General features: G+C 51.0%; 1 protein-coding gene across 17 annotated transcripts in view; it reads left to right on the top strand.

The window, feature by feature from the left end:
* Nucleotides 1-23,443, top strand: part of Graf (GTPase regulator associated with FAK) — a 174,892-nt gene that overhangs the window by 97,733 nt on the left and 53,716 nt on the right. The window contains exon 2 of one of the 17 annotated variants that reach the window (XM_071691778.1): nucleotides 1,358-1,654. The exons of the other annotated variants lie outside the window; for them this stretch is intronic. The gene's annotated coding sequence lies outside the window, so the exon portion shown is untranslated. The remainder of the gene's footprint in view (nucleotides 1-1,357; nucleotides 1,655-23,443) is intronic. 17 annotated transcript variants of the gene reach the window in all.

Raw genomic sequence — 23,443 nt, forward strand, 5'->3', positions numbered from 1 at the left:
CTCGATTTCCGTGGCGGGCCTGCCCTTGTCCAGGACCTGCCACGACCTGACGCAGTGGAAGCAGACGGCGCGCCTGACGAACTTCAGACGCTCACGTCGACACCAGGATTTCGAAGGGGCGGCGGGGGGGTTGTTGGTGGCCCGCCCCTCACCCCCCCCCCTCCATCTGCCTGCCTGCATAGCCAGCGTCATGGGACCTTTTGCGATACGATCCTTTCATGGCGTCGTACATGACGTGTTACACCTGTGTGTCACACAAGTGTGGCTGGGGGAGGCGTAGTGTGGTGGTGAAGTGTGGAAGGGGGTAGTGGTCGATGGTCAGTATCGGCCCCGACCGTACACGGAGCATATCATGTACCTCAGGTACACTTGGAAACCACTCGTCCCACACCCTGACGACGCTACCACACTGAGCAGGTCCACTTGAACCACTTCTACCACAGTGACAACACTACCACACTGAGCAGATCCACTTGAACCACTTCTACCACAGTGATAACACTACCAGGTCCACTTGAACCACTTCTACCACAGTGATAACACTACCACACCGAGCAGGTCCACTTGAACCACTTCTACCACACTCGAACAACACTACCACACTCATATACTGCCCCTACCACAGGTACACTTGACCCAGTCTCTCGCCACACTATTGACAACACTGCCACACATCATATACTACATTTTGACACCACTGCCATTGACCCACCCACCCGTTGCCAACCATTCCATCAACACCAAAGGCTCATTTGACAACACTCACTCACGAACATCCCCCAAAACAGAAATAGTCGATCCAATATGGGAAGCGAGTTCCCTTTTTCTAGCCTAGACCTGTGTTGCCCTGGGCGCCAGGTGGCTCTGTGACCCTACCTCACCTGTCACCACCTGATGTTACCTACCACCAGCACCACCTGCATCACCACTTACATCTCCACTGGCATCGCCACTGCCTCCTCCACCAGGCCTCATCACACACTGTGAGGAACTTAGAAAAGGGATTTTCCAACACGGTGTTTAGCCAGTCATCGTCCGTACTGTAAACCAGTATATATATGAACATCTGTTCTACTGAAGAACTCGTAGAACATTAGCGATTCTCCGTAAGAACATAACAATGAACACAGAACATTGAATTTAGAAGACCTAATCAAGTTTAAAGAAGAAAGATAATTTTGGCCTATCTTAAAGTTATAAAGGCATATATATATATATATATATATATATATATATATATATATATATATATATATATGAAGGCAAGTGTGGCTATAAGTGTGTAGATCGGTTTGTGTTATACGTGTTTCTTGTTACATATTGAACAGTCATTTGTACCCCATTCTCCTCCATATAGATACGACAGAAAAACAGGAAAATCAGAGGTAAACATAGAACGGGTCACAGTGGAAAATAAGAAATTTAAAGCTTCAATGAAAAGTGTGTTTTATTATTATTATTAATGATAGAGTGAGATATAGGAACTGTCATTGATTGTGATTGGAAAGCTAGATAGAGACGTGATCTGTGTGTGTTGGGAGGTCCATCAGGAAAAAGCTAATGTATTGGTTAGCTTGTATTTAGCTGACGAGGTGACAACAGTGCCCAGCTTACACCATGGGTGCATTCTGGACTCCCTCGCTCTGGAGTGGAGGTGAGTACATCCCATGCCCCTCTGTAGTCCTATAGGATGTGGGGGAAATGGGATAATGTGGTCCTAGTTCAGGGGTTCGACCTAAGGCTAAAGACTGGACTCAGGGGTCTTTGATGTCAAACGTCAGGAGGTCTTTGGGTGTGAGACGTCACCTTGAACCATTGCCCCACAGGCTCTATCGGGATCACTTCCAGAGATGTTGGGCGACTTAACAAGGTCTACCCAGGCCCCAAAGGCCGTACTTCTTGTTGCCCCTCGTCGCCCAGGTCCTCCCGACTACATAGGGTCTTTGGTCTTTGCAGGAAGACCATCAGGTCTTGTGTTATCTATCCTTCCCATGTACTGCCATGTCCTCCAGCAGATAACCTGGTCATAGACCATCAGGTCTTGTGTTATCTGTCCTTCCCATGTCCTTTGTACCTTACAGACTCCTGTATCCTCCCCGAGAACTTGCACAACGCCAGCCACCAAGACTCGCTCTCCTGTAGTCCCATCCGTACTGTCTTGGACGCCCTTTAGTGACCCTTGTCTACTTCGCCAGAGCCCTCACAGCCCGCTAGTCCTCCGTTCACGATTCTAACTACGTAGTTCCCCCTTATCTCACCCCACCTCCCCACATCTCTTGTCCCATCTCCCGCTCCCATCCCAACTCCTCCCACAAGGGTTGTTGTGGGTGTGTAAACCAGAGAGACATCCATTCCAATGAAGAAGGTCATGACAGAACACAGCCTGATGCAGAAACCTGTTGTCGTGTGGCGCCTGGCATTATGTGCACACGCAGGGGTGCCACGTCCCTCATATCTGGTCACGGGACTCCTAGCTGTCACGGGACTCCTAGCTGTCACGGGACTCCTAGCTGTCGCGTGCTTCTTAGCTGTCGCGTGCTTCCTAGCTGTCGCGTGCTTCCTAGCTGTCACGGGCTTGCTAGCTGTCGCGTGCTTCTTAGCTGTCGCGTGCTTCCTAGCTGTCGCGTGCTTCCTAGCTGTCACGGGCTTGCTAGCTGTCGCGTGCTTCCTAGCTGTCACGGGCTTCCTAGCTGTCGCGTGCTTCCTAGCTGTCGCGGGCTTCTTAGCTGTCGCGTGCTTCTTAGCTGTCGCGGGCTTCCTAGCTGTCGCGTGCTTCCTAGCTGTCACGGGCTTCCTAGCTGTCGCGTGCTTCCTAGCTGTCACGGGCTTCCTAGCTGTCACGTAGCTCTTAGCTGCTGCCACTCAGAGGTGCCATCGAGTGAGTCATGTTGCCATTCAGACACTACTTATGGCAACATCTGGCACCGTCTCCTGCTGTGCCAGGCCTGCGGTATGACCAGTGTTGCCAGCATGTGCTCATGACCCCCTGCATGGCATGTGTCCCCCCCCAGCATGTGCTCATGACCCCCTGCATGGCATGTGTCCCCCCAGCATGTGCTCATGACCCCCTGCATGGCATGTGTCCCCCCAGCATGTGCTCATGACCCCCTGCATGGCATGTGTCCCCCCAGCATGTGCTCATGACCCCCTGCATGGCATGTGTCCCCCCAGCATGTGCTCATGACCCCCTGCATGGCATGTGTCCCCCCCCCCCCAGCATGTGCTCATGACCCCCTGCATGGCATGTGTCCCCCCCCAGCATGTGCTCATGACCCCCTGCATGGCATATGTCCCCCCAGCATGTGCTCATGACCCCCTGCATGGCATATGTACTCCCAGCATGTGCTCATGACCCCCTGCATGGCATATGTCCCCCCCCAGCATGTGCTCATGACCCCCTGCATGGCATGTGTCCCCCCAGCATGTGCTCATGACCCCCTGCATGGCATGTGTCCCCCCAGCATGTGCTCATGACCCCCTGCATGGCATGTGTCCCCCCAGCATGTGCTCATGACCCCCTGCATGGCATGTGTCCCCCCAGCATGTGCTCATGACCCCCTGCATGGCATGTGTCCCCCCAGCATGTGCTCATGACCCCCTGCATGGCATGTGTCCCCCCCCCCCCCCCAGCATGTGCTCATGACCCCCTGCATGGCATGTGTCCCCCCCCAGCATGTGCTCATGACCCCCTGCATGGCATATGTCCCCCCAGCATGTGCTCATGACCCCCTGCATGGCATATGTACTCCCAGCATGTGCTCATGACCCCCTGCATGGCATATGTCCCCCCCCAGCATGTGCTCATGACCCCCTGCATGGCATGTGTCCCCCCAGCATGTGCTCATGACCCCCTGCATGGCATATGTCCTCCCAGCATGTGCTCATGACCCCCTGCATGGCATATGTCCCCCCCCCAGCATGTGCTCATGACCCCCTGCATAGCATATGTCCCCCCAGCATGTGCTCATGACCCCCTGCATGGCATATGTCCTCCCAGCATGTGCTCATGACCCCCTGCATGGCATATGTCCCCCCCCCAGCATGTGCTCATGACCCCCTGCATGGCATGTGTCCCCCCAGCATGTGCTCATGACCCCCTGCATGGCATATGTCCCCCCTCCCCATCCCCAGCATGTGCTCATGACCCCCCCCCCTGCATGAGGTCGGCAATGGCCATTTAATTTGGACCATTTAACGTGTGGTATTTCCGTATAGTTCTTGGAAAAGGCCTTTTTTTTTGGATAATCATTGAGTCATTTATCTTTATTTCTTGGCCTGGGGAGTTGTTCTTGTTGTGTGTACACACACATTCGTCTGCTGGGGAGACTAACTGGTCGTTAGCGTTGATGATCGTTGTGGGGGCGAGGTGTTTGTGTGGGAGATGGGGAGATATGGCTTGATATATGACGGGTTGTGGGGAGGTAGGATGTGTGTGTGGGGTGTAGGGAGGGGGTTATGCGTGGGGAGGGGAGGGTATGTGTGGGATGTGGGGAGGAGGGTTATGTGAGGGCAAAGGAGGGTATGTGTGGGGTGTGGGGAGGAGGTTATGTGTAGGATGTGGGGAGGGGGTTATGTGTGGGGTGGAGGGTTATGTGAGGGAAAAGGAGGGTATGTGTGGGGTGTGGGGAAGAGGTTATGTGTGGGGGTTATGTGTGGGGTGTGGGGGTTATGTGTGGGGTGTGGGGGTTATGTGTGGGGTGTGGGGGGTTATGTGTGGGGTGTGGGGGGTTATGTGTGGGGTGTGGGGGGTTATGTGTGGGGTGTGGGGGTTATGTGTGGGGTGTGGGGGGTTATGTGTGGGGTGTGGGGGGTTATGTGTGGGGTGTGGGGGTTATGTGTGGGGTGTGGGGGTTATGTGTGGGGGGTTATGTGTGGGGTGTGGGGGGTTATGTGTGGGGTGTGGGGGGTTATGTGTGGGGTATGGGGGTTATGTGTTGGGTGTGGGGGTTATGTGTGGGGTGTGGGGGGTTATGTGTGGGGTGTGGGGGGTTATGTGTGGGGTGTGGGGGGTTATGTGTGGGGAGGTTGGCTTACAATTGTTCCACTGGCTCACGTGTCATGTTGGTATTAGGTGTCTCTGTTGGCATGATGTGAGGAGCCCAGGCCTCACCCTCCTCCTCACACACGGCCTCATCCCCCGTGTGAGCCGGTCCCTCACACCTAATCCCCCGTGTGAGCCGGTCCCTCACACCTGATCCCCCGTGTGAGCCGGTCCCTCACACCTGATCCCCCGTGTGAGCCGGTCCCTCACACCTGATCCCCCGTGTGAGCCGGTCCCTCACACCTGATCCCCCGTGTGAGCCGGTCCCTCACACCTGATCCCCCGTGTGAGCCGGTCCCTCACACCTGATCCCCCGTGTGAGCCGGTCCCTCACACCTGATCCCCCGTGTGAGCCGGTCCCTCACACCTGATCCCCCGTGTGAGCCGGTCCCTCACACCTGATCCCCCGTGTGAGCCGGTCCCTCACACCTAATCCCCCGTGTGAGCCGGTCCCTCACACCTGATCCCCCGTGTGAGCCGGTCCCTCACACCTGATCCCCCGTGTGAGCCGGTCCCTCACACCTGATCCCCCGTGTGAGCCGGTCCCTCACACCTGATCCCCCGTGTGAGCCGATGCTTCACAACCAAACTCCATTGTACACACTGAGTGACTGTACCGTCGTACCGTCGTCCTCAAGGATCGTACCGTCCTCCTGAGTGGCTGTACCGTCGTACCGTCGTCCTCAAGGATCGTACCGTCCTCCTGAGTGGCTGTACCGTCGTACCGTCGTCCTCAAGGATCGTACCGTCCTCCTGAGTGGCTGTACCGTCGTACCGTCGTACTCAAGGATCGTACCGTTCACCTGAGTGGCTGTACCGTCGTACCGTCGTCCTCAAGGATCGTACCGTTCACCTGAGTGGCTGTACCGTCGTCCTCAAAGCACGTCCCGTGGCCGCCCTTCAAGGAGGGCTTCAGTGCCTCTCATGAACTGCCTCTCCCAGTGATGACTCTCCCTCCCTCTCCCACACTCTCACTCTGGGGCTGAAGTAGGACCACTGGACCTGCTGCTCCTCTCCCCCGGGGTCGATAAAATGGGTTGGGGAGAGGGGAGAGGAGAGGGGAGGGGAGGGTCGACTGAGCCGAGTTGGGGGCTTGAGGAGGGGGAGGTTGTGTGTGTGTGTGTGTGTGTGTGTGTGTGTGTGTGTGTGTGTGTGTGTGTGTGTGTGTACCGCGCTCTTCATACACAAAGTTACCGCTTTCGGTGTACCGTACGGTACGCGCCATGCACCGCACACGACGGTACGGGGCTCCTACAGTCATTATTTCCCTCTGGCACCGCCTGTGGTACATTCAATATGGTCATTTCCAACATTTTTGTTATATATGGATTTTTTCGTCTGGAATCGCATATCGATCGACCACACTTGGTGGGGGGGGACATGATTCCAGCCCCCCATGACCCCCCCTCCTTTGTCTACACCTCGCCGTTTCTCAGCTCCCTCCTGGGGGCGCCTGAGCTGCTCCCGAACCCTATGTGGTGTGTGGAATTTTGATCTAGGATCCCAGTTATTCGCCGTGACGTTCAACGTCAAGCTTCGTTGTACCGAGGGTTAACGACGTCCTCTTTTTTCTCGTCGTAATACTTCAGGTTAACGAAGTTCTCCTTATTTACTCTTCGTTATACCATGGATTAATGAAGTTCTTACATTTAGTCTTCATTACACGGTGGGTTAACGAAGTCTTTCTTTAAGCCTTCGTTATACTTTGGATTAACGAAGTCCTTACTTTAATTCTTCGATATATAGTGGGTTAACGAAGTCCTTAATTTCAGTCTTCGTTATACTTAAGGTTAACGAAGCCCTTATATTCAGCCATCGTTATCCGGTGGGTTAACGAAGTCCTCAGACTGTGCTCGTTGAACTCCGGGTTCATTAAAATGGACGGTACTCCACTGAGGCTGTATCGTTCATATGGCTTTGTCTTGCCCCAGACGCTGTGTTCTCTGCTTCACAGCGCCACAAGACACCGCAGGCTGTTCATCACAGCCCCCAGACAGCGCTAGCTGTTCATCACCCCACCCCCAGACACTACAGGCTGTTCTTCACAGCCCCCAGACACTGCAGGCTGTTCTTCACAGCCCCCAGACACTGCAGGCTGTTCTTCACAGCCCTCAGACAGCACTAGCTGTTCATCACCCCACCCCCAGACATCAGTGACTGTTCATCACAGCTCCCCAGACGGTGCTACCTGTTCTTCACAACTTCCGGCCTTAGAAGAACGCAGTATAACAAGACATGAACACCCCACCTTCCCCTCTCACCATCACCTCGTCAGCCAGCTATTTCCTGTCATTGTATCACATCTATTTTGCCTACAAATCCCAGTTGTATTGTTGGTCCACATCCTCTGAAATGTAATGTCAGGTTAGCCACTGCGGCTGACAGTGGAATGTCAGCCCATCAATTGCGTCTGACAGTGGGGCGTCAACTGCGTCTGACTTGGCGGTGTCAGCACATCAATTGCGTCTCTCGCATTTCGCGTCTAACTTGCGTATCATGGCGTAATGTCATCCCCGTCACCAGCGTCAACCAGGTTGCCAGTTGCGTCATGTATTGTATCCGATGTAGGATCACTACAGCGACCCTCTCTCCTCACTGTATTTTTGCTGTATTTCCCCCACCGAGACGATAGATGCCGTCGGGTACAGCGACTGTACCTGCTGAATGTAGCGCTCTCCTCAGCTCCCTGTGCTGAATGTAGCGCACTCCTCAGCTCCCTGTGCTGAATGTGGCGCTCTCCTCAGCTCCCTGTGCTGAATGTAGCGCACTCCTCAGCTCCCTGTGCTGAATGTAGCGCTTTCCTCAGCTCCCTGTGCTGAATGTAGCGCACTCCTCAGCTCCCTGTGCTGAATGTAGCGCTCTCCTCAGCTCCCTGTGCTGAATCTAGTTCTCTCCTCAGCTCCCTGTGCTGAATGTAGCGCTTTCCTCAGCTCCCTGTGCTGAATGTAGCGCTTTCCTCAGCTCCCTGTGCTGAATGTAACGCTTTCCTCAGCTCCCTGTGCTGAATGTAGCGCTTTCCTCAGCTCCCTGTGCTGAATGTAACGCTTTCCTCAGCTCCCTGTGCTGAATGTAACGTTCTCCTCAGCTCCCTGTGCTGAATCTAGTTCTCTCCTCAGCTCCCTGTGCTGAATGTAGCGCTTTCCTCAGCTCCCTGTGCTGAATGTAACGCTTTCCTCAGCTCCCTGTGCTGAATGTAACGTTCTCCTCAGCTCCCTGTGCTGAATCTAGTTCTCTCCTCAGCTCCCTGTGCTGAATGTAGCGCTTTCCTCAGCTCCCTGCGCTGAATGTAGCGCTTTCCTCAGCTCCCTGTGTGGGTTTAGCGCTCTCCTCAGCTCCCTGTGCTAAATGCAGTGTCGTGGGTTCCCTGTGTTGAACGTAGCGCCTCTCTTTTTTTTTTATATATATCAGAATGGAGGCAGGTATTGCAGAGAGTGGGCTGTATATCCCGCCTGGGGGTGCCGGTGGCCAAATAATCCAGCAGGAGGGGCAGTCATCGAGAGAGAGAGACACCCTCCCTTTCCCCTCTCCTCCCTTCCCCCTTATTGGTCGGTGGAGGGGGTGGGTGGGGAGGAGGAGGTGTGATGATAGGGGGGGGGGGGGGAGGATGTTGGGGATCTGCGGTTCGCCGAGAGAGAGAGAGAGAGAGAGAGAGAGAGAGAGAGAGAGAGAGAGAGAGAGAGAGAGAGAGAGAGAGAGGAGAGAGAGAGAGAGGTTGGAGGGAGGAAGGGAGGATGCGTCTCACTTATAAGCCCCCCCCCCCCCCCCCCCGGACCCGACCCACCTGAAGTATTAGGTAACGGCTGACGATCGTTACTCAAGGGCGGGACACGACCCCCCTTCAGAGGGATCAAAGGTCAGGTCAGGTCAGGTCGCATATCCAAGGGTCGTACGTCCCGATGACCTCACTCGTCGACCGGCAGACATTGAGAATACAACGTGTGTGTGTGTGTGTGTGTGTGTGTGTGTGTGTGTGTGTGTGTGTGTGTGTGGTATGCGTGTGTGTGGTGTGGTATGCGTGTGTGTGTGGTATGTGTGTGTGTGTGTGTGTGGTGTGTGATAAGTTGACAACAGTAATTAACGGTTTACTTAATTACCAGGAAGTGCTGAAAATACAGGAACGAAATACCTACATTGACAAACACTGGGCTTTGGAAAAATGAGATTGGGAAATGAAATCATATCCACGTGTGTCTGATGGTGACTGACTGTTAATGAGGTTCACAGTGGCTAGGGTATAGGGCCTGCTCCACAGACCGTAGCTGGGTTAGGCTGGATTTGGTTATGGTGCCGAACTGCAGCTTAGGGACGAGGGATCTTTTGATGGTAGGAGATAACGGTGGCGAAGCGGTTATAGTCTTTTGCTTAGATGAAGCTGGTCGTGTAGGGGGAGGGGGTCTGTTGCGAGCCGGGATGGGTTGGGTGTTGCTTGTGGCGTCCGAACTGCAACCCAGGGGAGGAGGGATCTCTCGGTGGCAGGAGGTGACGGTAATGGTGCATGCATTTGTACATGTTGTCATCTTGATTTGGAGCTTGTCAACACTTTAGATCAGTGACGTACGACACAGATATTCTCAGCACATTATACTGTAGGAAAAGATGTTTCCCTCGGTTGTATCTGGCGTGAATACAAGCCAGAATACAGCAGGCTGTAGCCTCCAGCTGGCGTGCCTCGCTTGGGGGGGATACATCAAGCGACGCCTTCGTCCCCCCCAACCACCACCACGAGCTGGCCATGATTCACGTTGCGCCTCACCGTGAGCGTGTGGGAGCCAGGCTGCCGTGCGTATTGCTGCGTTTACCGCGTCCCTGGCCGGCGTCGAGAGCGCTACGACGTCTGGTGACGGGGGGAAGGAAGGAAGGAAGGAGAGGTTAGGACTCCCTGTGTCAGTCGGGGTCCGAGTCTGGCGCCGGCCCTAGTGTGGTGACTGGTGGTGGCGTGGTCATCCTGTGGTCCTCTTCGTGCCCCATGTGAGTCTGGGAGCCCATGGCAAGTGAGGTTACGGGCCCCCAGCACCCTTGACAAGTGAAGCTGGGGGGCGCCCTTTAGAACCCTAACACTCCATTACTCATCTCTCAGACCAGTGGGGCAATTGGAAGTAAAGATGGCGGGTGTTGGTGGACCTTTGAGAATTGTGTACGTCAGCCCCCGGCAACCCGCCATGATGACCGTCTTACTCAAATGAATCACATGAGAATTAAGAGAAAATTTCAGCTTCATTTTCTTTTTTTCCTCTTGTTTTGCCTGTTGAGCCGGAGGGAAGGGTGGTTGGTGGAAGGTGCCTCGGGCTATTGAGCCGGAGGGAAGGGTGGGTGGTGGAAGGTGTCTCGGGCTGTTGAGCCAGAGGGAAGGGTGGGTGGTGCCTTTTGCTTGACGATCTCGTCTCCACCACAGATAAGATTATAACATCACTTGACCTCCGAATGGACCATCAGGTCTCTTGTTGTCTGTCCTTTCCAGTGTACTACACTCACACCAGGCGCTGGGTTTGTGTGTGTGTGTGTGTGTGTGTGTGTGTGTGTGTGTGTGTGTGTGTGTGTTGGGGAGGGGGGGCAGGGGAGTTTGCGTCTCTGGGGGTGCCGCTGCGATCATCGCTACACTCTGGGGGTTATGTGGATCAAGGTGATGTATGGGGTTGATGAATGTGGTGTTCTGTGGTGCTGGAGGGGGATGTGGTGTTGTGTGGTGCTGGGGTTGTCGGGAGCGTGGTATCGACCCCCAGCGGAGCCTGCCTCACCTGGCACCCCTTCCCCCTCCTTCAGGGGGGGGACGGACGGCGCCTGTTGTCCCAACCCCCCCCAAACCCCACTCTCTCTCTCTCTCTCTCTCTCTCTCTCTCTCTCTCTCTCTCTCTCTCTCTCTCTCTCTCTCTCTCTCATTTGCATAAAAAAGACGGTTATGGTCACGGATAGGAGGTCTCATCGGAGCCAGACAGACCCTAAATAAGCTGTACTAAAATGGGCTTAAAAAAGATACAACAGAGAGAGAGAGAGAGAGAGAGAGAGAGAGAGAGAGAGAGAGAGAGAGAGAGAGAGAGAGAGAGATTAGAGGTAAAAAAATGATAGTAAGAACGTCTGAGGATGTGGGAGACCTGCTCCCTCCTCTCTCTCTCTTTTTTTTAAAGAAAGGAAATGGTTCAGGTCTTATCTGCTGTTGGGAGATACGTGATGGGAAAAAAAAATCCTAGAGCTTCGAGGTGTAAGGAAAGATACAGTTATCACAACGACCCAAGACGACACGACCCCCCCTTAGCGTTGCTGTTCATCCGGGGTTCGTCGATGAAATGGATACGTGGCACAGACTAGGGTATATATATATATATATATATATATATATATATATATATATATATATATATATATATATATATATATATTTTATTTATCGTTAATGAGATGGCCTTGATTAGGACGTCAATTACCCGTACTGTCTCAGCTGCTAACATATGAAAATTGTATGATATTGTATAGGTGTCCAAGATGAATTAGACATTCATTCGATACCAAATTTGCTTATCTTGTCGACTGGTTGAATTGTAGAGGCTTCATTGCAAGTGGGGAAGCCATGAGAAAGGTGAAGAATAGGACATGAGAATCAAATAGATTTCAGAGGCATTAGACAGAAGGGGGTTTGCGTGCACCTCACTGGGGAATTGCTGTTGCAAGACTGAGAGTTTACAGAAGATGGTGAGACATGAGGCTGGAGCGGCTCTGAAAGAAGCGGAGGAATGCAGTGTACATTCGCCGGTGTGTGGATGCCACCCGGGGATATGTTAAGAGACGGAGAAATCGCTGAGGAAAGAGGAGTTAAGAATGTAGGTAAGACAGAAACACTTGAGGTCAGACGCCGGTATTGATGCGATAGATGGGAGTGGCTGGTTCGGTGTTGGTCCAGTCTGAAGATAGATCGGCGCAAGAAAGAGAGGGAGTATGAACAGCGGTGTGCGGGAGGGAAGGTTGGAGATAAGATCCCGGTGCCTCACCTTACGAGAAACCTTGGGTACACGAAGGACCACGACATGAGACTGTATTGTCTCTCCCAGACGTGGTGTCCAGACAGTAGTGACATGGGAAGATTGTCAACAGCAGATCCTGCTTTGACAGAACAGATTTGATGATCAGTGAAGTGCTTACGGGGTGTAGGGCTCGAGGATCGACTGGCTCAAGTGAAGATCTTCAGAGTTTAAAGCAACAGGACGAGAGTTACGAGGCTTTTAGAATGGTCACCCATCTTTGGACTGTGCTTTGCTCGTCCAGATTTCCCGGGGAAAAAGTTAGACTTCCCAGTTTGTTTGTTTTTTTCTAGCCATGTCATGTAGACGAGCAAGCGCCTGCTGACCCACATGCGGAAACTCGCATACTCAGAACACGGGGGGCGAGGGGGAAGAGAGAGAGAGAGAGAGAGAGAGAGAGAGAGAGAGAGAGAGAGAGAGAGAGAGAGAGAGAGAGCGGGGTCGCAGTGCTTGTGTCCAGAGAGGCGAGCGGGATTTGACACCCAGGGACAGGGGATTTTCGACAGAGGGGCGTGGGATTACTGATGGTGTGCGTCAGGAGGGCGACGTGAAAAAGAAGTTTTTTTGCTGTCGATATTTTTAGAAACGCTTATAACAACATACCAGAAACACTATCTATCTATCTATCTATCTATCTATCTATCTATCTATCTATATATATATATATATATATATATATATATATATATATATATATATATATATATATATATATATATATCGTCTCGTTCCAGTTGACCGTCCACCTTTCTTAGCGTAACGCAAGCTATATACATATATAGGTAGATAAAGCTAAAGCTAAGGTGAATATATATATATATATATAATATATATATATATATATATATATATATATATATATATATATATATATATATATATATAATATATATATATATATATATATATATATATATATATATATATATATATATATATATATATATATATATATCTTGAAGTATGGGATACAATCCTGTACGTGTGACCATCTGCCACACTCCTGCCCGTCTTGCTGGAGAGAGTGACAGTGGACACCCCTGGGCCGTATTCTTCATCCCCCACCCAACCTCCGGAGAGAGAGAGACACAAGACATCTGAGGGAAACGAGATCAGAGGCGGGTTGTGAAGCAGGAGGAGATGCGCCCACAACTTTATCAAGGCCCAGACTCGAACGCTGCCGCAGATGACTACGTAAGATGGACACACACACACACACACACACACACACACACACACACACACACACACACACACACACACAGTGGCCAGCGGACTCTGGACAAGATCGTGGATTCTGCGGATGATCGAGACGCGGGATATGAAGACCTTGCAATGGCGAGACAGTTACAGCCAGCAGGGTCTCGAGGACCAGCGTGTGGACGTCTGTTCTGCAACTGGTGTCTTACAGAGGAGATAGATAGATAGATAGATAGATAGAGAGAGAGAGAGAGAGAGAGAGAGAGAGAGAGAGAGAGAGAGAGAGAGAGAGACCCCTCTCCGTTGTCTCTTTTTTTACGTTGAGGGAGGTAGGGAACCTGTCTTGTGGGAGGTTGGGAATCTTATGTTGAGGGATGAAGGGAGGATATCTTGAGGGAGGTAGTTAGTCTGTTTTCAGGGAGATAGGGCGGGTTTATTTGAGGGAGATAGGTGGGTCTGTCTTGAGGGAGATAGGTGGGTCTGTCTTGAGGGAGGTAAGGAGTTACGAGACCAACACGGACCTCGCACGTTTGTGGTCAAGTCGTTTTACCTCGCACGGGTAAGGGAGGCGGGCCCCTCCCCCCCTCCCTCCCTCGCTTGCTGACTCATGAATTTTAAAGTAGTAACATCGAGCGTTCTCCAACACACACACCGGCCACCAGTACCACCAGCCTCCCAGCTGAAGGCATCGCTCTTTCGACGGCTGGGTCTGGCACCTTGCCTTACCTGACGATGGTTTGGTAGGTCTTCTACCCCCACAGCTGGGTCTATTACCTTACCTTACCTGACCATGGTTTGGGAGGTCTTCTCCCCTCCCACAGCTGGGTCTGGCACCTTGCCTTACCTGACGATGGTTTGGTAGGTCTTCTACCCCCACAGCTGGGTCTATTACCTTACCTTACCTGACGATGGTTTGGGAGGTCTTCTACCCCCCACAGCTGGGTCTGGCACCTTGCCTTACCTGACGATGGTTTGGTAGGTCTTCTACCCCCACAGCTGGGTCTATTACCTTACCTTACCTGACGATGGTTTGGGAGGTCTTCTACCCCCCACAGCTGGGTCTATTACCTTACCTTACCTGACGATGGTTTGGGAGGTCTTCTCCCCTCCCACAGCTGGGTCTGGCACCTTGCCTTACCTGACCATGGTTTGGGAGGTCTTCTACCCCCCACAGCTGGGTCTGGCACCTTGCCTTACCTGACGATGGTTTTGGAGGTCTTCTACCCCCACAGCTGGGTCTATTACCTTACCTTACCTGACGATGGTTTGGAAGGTCTTCTCCCCTCCCACAGCTGGGTCTATTACCTTACCTTACCTGACGATGGTTTGGGAGGTCTTCTACCCCCCACAGCTGGGTCTGGCACCTTGCCTTACCTGACGATGGTTTGGGTGGTCTTCTGCCTCCCACAGCTGGGCCTGAGACCAAACTGTCCAGACGTCCCTCTGCTCAATCAGGCTAGTGGAGAAAACTATTCCTATCTCAACATAACCGCCCCATCTTGGCTGGTCTGGTACCCTCTGGTGGTATGTGTCCAGGCTCCTTTTTGTGTCGGTCCATGACTGACGCTTTGGGATATCTGATATTCCTGATATTTTCAGTCGCTCACGCCTTTTACGGGGTCAGTATATGGGCCGCGAAAGACCATTGTACACTTTCAGACTGCGGTTTTGCCCGCAGTTTACGATGACATTAACGCACGGGACCATCATGTTTGTAAGTGTGATCGCGCCTTCAAGACATCCATCATTGGTCTTCCCTGTCTCCGATCTTGAAAGTCAGCAAGATCCACCCGACCATCTTTTTCTTCTCGGAGATGCAATAGCTGCTCTGATGTGTCCGCCATACATGATCACTCCCAGGTGCCTGACATTGTCCAGTGTTGCTGTGTTCATCCCGTATTATATAATGCCTTTGCTTCATGACTTCCCCCAAGTATTGGGGTCGTTGGAACTTTTTTTCCTCTCCGTTAAGGGGCTGAAATTACGTCCACTGACCCACTGGGAGATTTGATCCATATCAGCTTGTAGTTTCGAATCGTAATGGCCCTTAAAGGTTAACTCTTGGTCATAACCTGGCCCATAACCTTAGGCATAAATTCGATCATTGAACCTAGATTTTTAGAATGTTTTTCCCAACAATATTTGTACCTGATATTGCACTCTCAGGTCCTGCAGGCGACACAGGGAGTGTTCCGTGCAACACCACCCTCCTGGCCACTGCACGCGATACAAGTGTTCCATGAAACACTCCCCCTCGCAGTTCCAGCACTTGTGTTGCACCGCAGTTGACACGAGAGGGGGCTCCATGCAACACCCTCCTGGTGTATGTAGTAGGATGTGTGTGTGTGTGTGTGTGTGTGTGTGTGTGTGTGTGTGTGTGTGTGTGTTCAGCCCTTGCCATGGTCACCCCACGCAGCCGTTGCCGTGGCTCACCCCACCTCAAGACAGCCAGACAGCCACCACCACCCCTGGAGTCCTCAGTATTGATCCGTCTCACTAGACCCCTCTCCATAACATGTCATTCTCCTCATCCTTCAAAACACCTTTTACGTCATCAATCACCTCCCGTAGTTACCGCCTCCAGCCCCCCCCCCAACCCCCCATTATTACCACCACCCATTGTGAGGTCAGGTGGAGGTGTGAGGAAGGGTTGTAAGGTCAGGTGGAGGTGTGAGGAAGGGTTGTGAGGTCAGGTGGAGGTGTGAGGAAGGGTTGTGAGGTCAGGTGGAGGTGTGAGGGAGGGTTGTGAGGTCAGGTGGAGGTGTGAGGGAGGGTTGTGAGGTCAGGTGGAGGTGTGAGGGAGGGTTGTGAGGTCAGGTGGAGGTGTGAGGGAAGGTTGTGAGGTCAGGTGGAGGTGTGAGGGAGGGTTGTGAGGTCAGGTGGAGGTGTGAGGAAGGGTTGTGAGGTCAGGTGGAGGTGTGAGGGAGGGTTGTGAGGTCAGGTGGAGGTGTGAGGGAGGGTTGTGAGGTCAGGTGGAGGTGTGAGGGAGGGTTGTGAGGTCAGGTGGAGGTGTGAGGAAGGGTTGGGAGTAAACATGTGGAACATGAATGGGTCATTACCTCCACGACCCTCACCACACATGACTTAATTATGTAGTCATTATCACTGCCATCCCTCACACACACACACACACACACACACACACACACACACGGCACGACCCTTTAAGCAACTTAGGTACGACCCTTGAACACGACCAGTGTCTTGCCCCCTTAAGGGCCAACACAAAGGCCGGGTCATCAGTACCCAAGGGTCGTATGATCATGCTCAAGGATCATACTCACTAGTCGTACCCAGAGGGTCGTATCGTCGTACACCAGGGGACCACATGACACTTGACGACCAGATATATTGATGTCAGACGATTTTTTTTGGGGGGAAGTCGTTCGTGATATGGGGTCAATGAATAGACCCGACCCCAGACTGAAGCTAATTAATATTGGAAAGGGATTTGATTAGGTTCTGTGTGTGTGTGTGTGTGTGTGTGTGTGTGTGTGTGTGTGTGTGTGTGTCAAGGGGGATGGGGTCTGGCATTATATGGGCGTGGCAGACAGGTGAAGTAGGTCAGAGGACATTCCGCCCTCCCCTTGTGGTCGTTTCCCCCCCTTCCCCCTGTCGCGACGGAAAGGGGGAGAGGGGGGGGGGAGAAAAGGCCTGATGGAGGGAAGGGGGGAAGCATTCCCCACTCCTCTCTCTCTCTCTCTCTCTCTCTCTCTCTCTCTCTCTCTCTCTCTCTCTCTCTCTCTCTCTCTCTCTCTCTCTCTCTCACCCTGAGCGTTGATGTCTTCCTCAGTTTAAGCAAGTGAAACCAGGCTCCCGACATGCTTAGAGTTCACTCAGCCGGCGGCCCAACGCGGCCCTCCCGACACCCGGTCAGAATAGACAGACAGACAGATAGATAGATAGATAGATAGATAGATAGATAGATGTCTTTTGTTTATATATGTAAGGCTGGCCTCGGTCATGGCGTGGGGGAGCACTTAGCATTCATCTGTACCTTGTGTGTGCCTGTGTGTGTGTGCCTGTGTGTGTGTGTGTGTGATAGTAGTAGAATGTGTGTGGGGGTTTTGTGTCGGGGGTTGGGCACAAGGGGAAACTAGTGTGAGGTTGGGAGTGGAGGGTTCGTTACAGGACCCGTGATGATACAGTAGCCAGGTTGGACAAAATATGCCCCCCCCCCCTCATGGGGAGTGTGTGGGGGGTTAGTCATAAGACCCATGGCAATACATTAGTCAGGTTGGGGGGGGGGGGGTGAGGTGTGTGTGTGTGTGTGTGTGTGTGGCCAGTCCTCGCATTATGCTCATTGCCGATACGCACCACCGAACCCCACCCCCGAAATATAGGCCAAAGGTCAGGTCCATTGGCCCAAGCCCGCCCCCCACCACCTCTTAACATAGCCAGACGCTCTGCTAACCTTAACCGAGCGAGGGGAATTGAATATTTTACCCTCTGGCTATGTTATATATATATATATATATATATATATATATATATATATATATATATATATATATATATATATATATATATATTTCATACTATTTGCCATTTTCCGCGTTAGCGAGGTAGCGTTAAGAACAGAGGACTGGGCCTCTGAGGGAATATCCTCACCTGGCCCCCTTCTCTGTTCCTTCTTTTGGAAAATTAAAAAAAAAAAAAAAACAAGAGAGGGGAGGATTTCCAGCCACCCGCTCCCTCCCCTTTTAGTCACCTTCTACGAGACGCAGGGAATACGTGGGAAGTATTCTTTCTCCCGTATCCCCAGGGATGATATATATATATATATATATATATATATATATATATATATATATATATATATATATATATATATATATATATCTTGCCTTGTTAGCAACCGTCGCGTAATGCATTGTAGGTAATTTGTTATGCATTTTATTGATCCTCGTCATCAAGGAAACCTTCCTCACTCTGTGTGACCTTCAGTGACACGTGTATTATTATTCTATTTTTTGTCTTGACCAGTTGGTCGGCAGACTTGTCCGCTTCCTCGCCGGTGTGGGAGGTGTTGAGGGGAGACATGTGTAGTAGGCAAGTCTGTAGGTCAGGTGAAGGACAGACATTGTCTGTGGGCGAGGTGGGAGACGTGTGTGTGTGTGTGTGTGTGGGTGTTGGCTGCTGGTACCAGGCAACCATAGCGACAACACACCAACACCGCACTCCCCTCTTGCCTTTCCTCATCCTCTCATGCCTACTCGTGTCTCCTTCCTTCCCTCTCACTTCCATTCCTTCTGCCTTCCACAACCCGTACCCTCCGTACACATCTCCCCTCCTCCTCTATCCACTAGTCTGTCTGCCGTCTTTAACACAGACATCTCCCTTCCCCTGGTCCACTACATCGCTTCGGAATCGATGTGACTATTTTTTTTTTTTTCCTTGTCCCATTTCCTCTTCCCAAAGCCGACTTCAGTACCCATTCCCAAGTCACCACTCCGTTGTCTCTGAGCTCCATGGTTCCATTCCCCTGGTCCCAGAGCCCCTCGGGGTCATTGCAACCAACAGAACCCCTTGGTCCCATTCCGTCGTCCCAGACCATGGCTCCGTTCCCTCGACCCAGAGGCCCTTAGTCCCATTCCGTCGTCCCAGGCCATGGCTCCGTTCCCTCGTCCCAGAGGCCCTTAGTCCCGTTCCGTCGTCGTAGAGACCTGTGTCCCCATTCCGTCGTTTTAGAGCCCTGTGGTCCCATTTCGTCGTTCCACAGCCTCGTGGTCCCATTCCCTGGTCCCCCCCACTCAGGCTAACGAGCACCATGATGGCTTTGACACCAAGTTGACTTTTGCGACGGGTCATTAAGCGGGCCGGGAGCCTCACAATAGCAGTGACTGATAATGTCGGTGCGACCTTTAGCGAGGGAGAGATGTGGGCGAATTGGGGGCGACTCCCTGCGACATCTTGTCTAACCCTCTGTCGCATGGGGGGCCGACTTAGGGGTGACCCCCTACGACGTCTTGTCGAACCCTGTGTCGCATGGAGGGCCGACTTAGGGGCGACCCTTTACGACGTCTTGTCGAACCCTGTGTCGCAGGGAGGGCCGACTTTAGCGCACAGCTTGATCTGTGTTTGTCCCCTTTGGCTGTCGGCCTTATGCCAGTATCGATCGGTGGGGAAATCCTGGTTGTGTAGGGGTTAGGAGGCAGGCTTGAGGGAGAGTATGGAAGGGAGAGAGAGAGAGAGAGAGAGAGAGAGAGAGAGAGAGAGAGAGGGGGGGGGGGATAGAGAGAGGGAGGGATGGAGCAGCTGGCCGTCGGAGGGGAGTAGATAAGGAATGGTTGGAGGGCGGAGGCTGTGCTGAACGTCGGGGCTGGAGAGAGAGAGAGAGAGAGAGAGTCAATAACTGGGGTGGGAGATGACTCATTACCCGGAGAAGGGGCGGTGTGTAGGTTGGTAAGGACAGGGAGGTCTGGCGGAGGCAAGCGTGGAGTGACTAGGGAAGGAACTGTGGAGTGAGAAGATAAGAGTACATGGGAAAGCCAGATAACAGAGAAGACCTGGTGTTCTGTAACGAGGCTATCTTACTGGAGGACATTAATAGTATTCTTCACTCTTCAACTTGATTTTGACTGGAGTCAGGATAGGAGAGCGTACCAGCTGGCAGGAGAATGTCTATGAAGGAATGTCACGTCTGCTAGAGACAATAAGCAGATACAGAAGTTCAATACAAATGGATGGATGACTGGGAAGGTTAAACTGATTTATTTCTTCTGCAGGATCCTCTTAAGGATGGGAGATCATAGTCGTTATTATGTATAGAAAAAGAAGAATGGTACAGTATATGCACATGTATCACCATTATTATGTAGACTGAGTATTTACTGATTGCTCTTATTAAGATGTTTGTCAACCCGTCTTTAAATGTATTATTAGCCATCGATTATGTGATGGGTAGTTTATTCCAGTGTCGTCGAACGATTACCCGGGGTTTGTAATAGATGTGTACGTCCTGTAGCGTCATAAAGGAATTACTGCGTATTGTATCAGTAAGTGGAGATATCATTATCGGGGTCGAGAACGTGTAAGAGTACAGGAGTGAAAACAGGTCCGGGATGTACCTAGAGAGAGGAGGTAGTAGACTGGCCAATAAGTCATAAGTTTACACCACAGATCAGAGGCTGGCGAGGAACCATTTTGGAACTCTCCACCCTGATCATTGTCCTTGCATGGAACTATGACTCGGCCATATTGGAAGGGCAAGGGTCACTACTTCTTCCTAGATTCTCCAATATGAAAAAAAAAAAAATAGGTTATTCAGGGAAGGGTTTGCTGAACGGGCAAATAACCCTCCCGATGTACCCAAGAGTACTGGAGGGATTCTGAAGTGGCCCAGCGAGCGCGGGAGATTTTGGGAATCAAAAGGAGACTATTTTTGGTTGGCTGAGACAAGCCTTTATAGGTCAGGTAAGTGGAGTGAGTGGCTGGCGCGGGTGTAGCCGGCCTGAACATTGTTCATTAATGACCAGAGCCACCGACGGAAGTGTGTGTGTGTGTGTGTGGGGGGGGGGGGGTTCATCTCGTGAGATGATGTACCAGCCATCCTCTCGCTTGCTGTTGTGTGACGAGATTAAGAAACTTGGTTTATGTGGGTATTTGTGTGTGAAGATGAACTCGCACATGCATCAAACAGTCTACCTATTACACATTTGCCCGGCGCTATCCGCATTCAGATGCCCACGAAAACACTATTACACTCTTCGACCTGTTGTCTCAACACGGTGGACGTGGCCAGTTTCCTGGGCGCTGCGCGAGCCTCATGAAGATATAGGGGACTCCTCGATCAGAAGGCCAACAGGAAACAGATGTCAAGCTGAGGATTTTTCAGAGACTGTGATACGCATACCCTAATGACTTTGAATATTGGAATTTACAGGACATTATTGGAACCGCTGACAGGTCCAATGAGCAGGCAGTATGGCTAGTAATTTACATATGAAAAATCCTGGCATGCTTCTCTGTTTACATTGTAAATTAATGTCCTTACCAACGTGGTGGGATTGTAAATGCGTGTGAGAAAGATAATAGCGAAGACCTAAAGATGTTGTACATACCACGGCTGAGAACAGTATGGAGATTGGGTCGTTCCTCTCACAACCTACTTGTATTGGGTCATTATTCTCAAAACCCCACTTGTATTAAGGTGGTTATGGACCGCCTTAGTGGAGATTTACGGGAACTTAATGAACAAAGTTCCTCAGAGTTACTTGACCAGCCTGGATAAATTGGGTACGTGGGCGTGCGGGCCGCGTCCTCAAAGAACTTAGCTGGTCTGAGGGTCAGAATTATAGTCTGTCCCTAGGATTAACGTTGGGGGTAGAAAAGAGGGGAGGATGAACTGCTGGGTGAACTGTGGACCGGCTTCTGCGACCTGGATTCGAACCAATCTGGACTCAGCATCTTTTGGGCGGCCCGTAACTGCACTTCAGTGCAACATAACGAAGAGTATATTATTGGAACAATATCTAAGAACCTTTCAGAAGTCCTGTTTGCAAAATCGAGATCATTATTTGAAGTGCCTTTTTGTTGATGTAATTTGGGTACATAACAAAGATAAAACATTAATATGAAGTATTTTGTTGGATATATCGTGGAAACATTGTAGTTTATAAAGTATTTATTCGAGGTATTTTGTCGATTTTTAGGTTAATTGTCAATGAAATGTATTTGTATGATGCGTTTCGTTGTTAGCTACAGAATGTACGTTAGGTAGAATTACCGGTTTGAAAGTTGACATTATTGTTTTTCGATGAATTTTTTTTTATGTGGTTTGCACGATTGTGATGGTTATCCTTTATCCAGCGATAATGGAGGACCACTCATAGGAAACCGGGGTTTTAGGTGGGAGAAATGACCATTAGTAGTGATTTGCGATGGAAATAAAAGGTCAGAATCGTTCAAAAGACATCAAAAACCATCGGGAAAATGATTTCAACCAAACCCAACCTTACCCAACTTAACCTGGATTTCCTTTAACGGTAATAATACCGCATTTTACATCAATTATTTTGTTACTAACATCACTGCAAGAGAAAGTAGTAATGTATTTGAAGTTTTTTGTTAATCATAGCTGCAGAAAGGACTTGATTAGGAGTATTTTGTTAACAACTATCACATCAACAGAAAGTATATTACTTCAAGTAATTTTCATTTTACTAATATCAGTTCAATAGAAAGTATTTTTATTGGAATAGATCGGTCACAGGATGAGGCGGGTTAACTGTACTGGTGTGGAGGGAGATGCCTCGCCGAAAGCGGATGACCTTGTATTACGCCTCCAGGTGGTGACTGGTTCTGGTACTCCTCCCTCCCGCCTGGTACACCATTTTCAAGTGCCAGGTACTGTGGTATACAGGTGGTACCACGGTAGGTGTGAGCAAGGCTAGCGAGTTTTAAATTGTTTACACTTAAAGGTGAACCAGTAAAGGTACCTTTCTTTTATCTTTTTCTTCACCACAGACTTTCGTCTCGGTCTGTGAGTTTGTTTGGCATTGTATTAGTCCGTTGTCTTGTCAACCCCTTTTCGTCTGCGTGTGCGTGTTTGTTCTCTCGTCTGTCTGTTTCGTTATGCATGTAAAAGTTTTTAAGGAGGTTATGAAGGGGAGTAAACACTCTCTCTAGTACTTTAGATATAGGGCATTGGATCCGTCTGAGTAACATGATATATCTAAGCGGCAGCGCCATCTTTCCTTCCTCCTCTCCTCTTTTTTATCCTTTTCCTTCTTCCCTGAAAGCGTAAATAATCGCAAAGTATTGATGAAAGAAATTTGAGAACAAGACATGGCTCAAGATGTCAGACACTCCTGTGGTGTATGTGTGTGGGGGTGTCCGGTGGGGACAGTAGGGAGGGATATGTGGGTCCGGTGGGGAGGGAACAGTAGGGAGGGCAAGGATAGGGTAGGTAGGTAGGTGGGTAAGGGGAAGGGGAGTAGAGAGCGTTGTAGCGTGGGCGGCAGCTGGTGGAGCACAGAACAGCGCTACATAAAGGAGGGTGAGACACTCCTCTCCCGCTGACTTAACCTACCTATGATTCGACGGGCCAGCTCCTCTTACCCTACCTACTACTGCCTCCCCGCCGCCGACAACCCCACCTCCCTGCAGGCTCCAGTGAGGACAGTTACTCCCCAAGCTCCTTGAGTTCTTGGGGGTATAGGGAGCTGTATGGGGAGCTATGTAGGGAGGG

The sequence above is a fragment of the Panulirus ornatus genome, chromosome 51 (assembly GCF_036320965.1).
Source record: "Panulirus ornatus isolate Po-2019 chromosome 51, ASM3632096v1, whole genome shotgun sequence".
In the NCBI taxonomy this organism is placed as follows: Eukaryota; Metazoa; Arthropoda; class Malacostraca; order Decapoda; family Palinuridae; genus Panulirus; species Panulirus ornatus.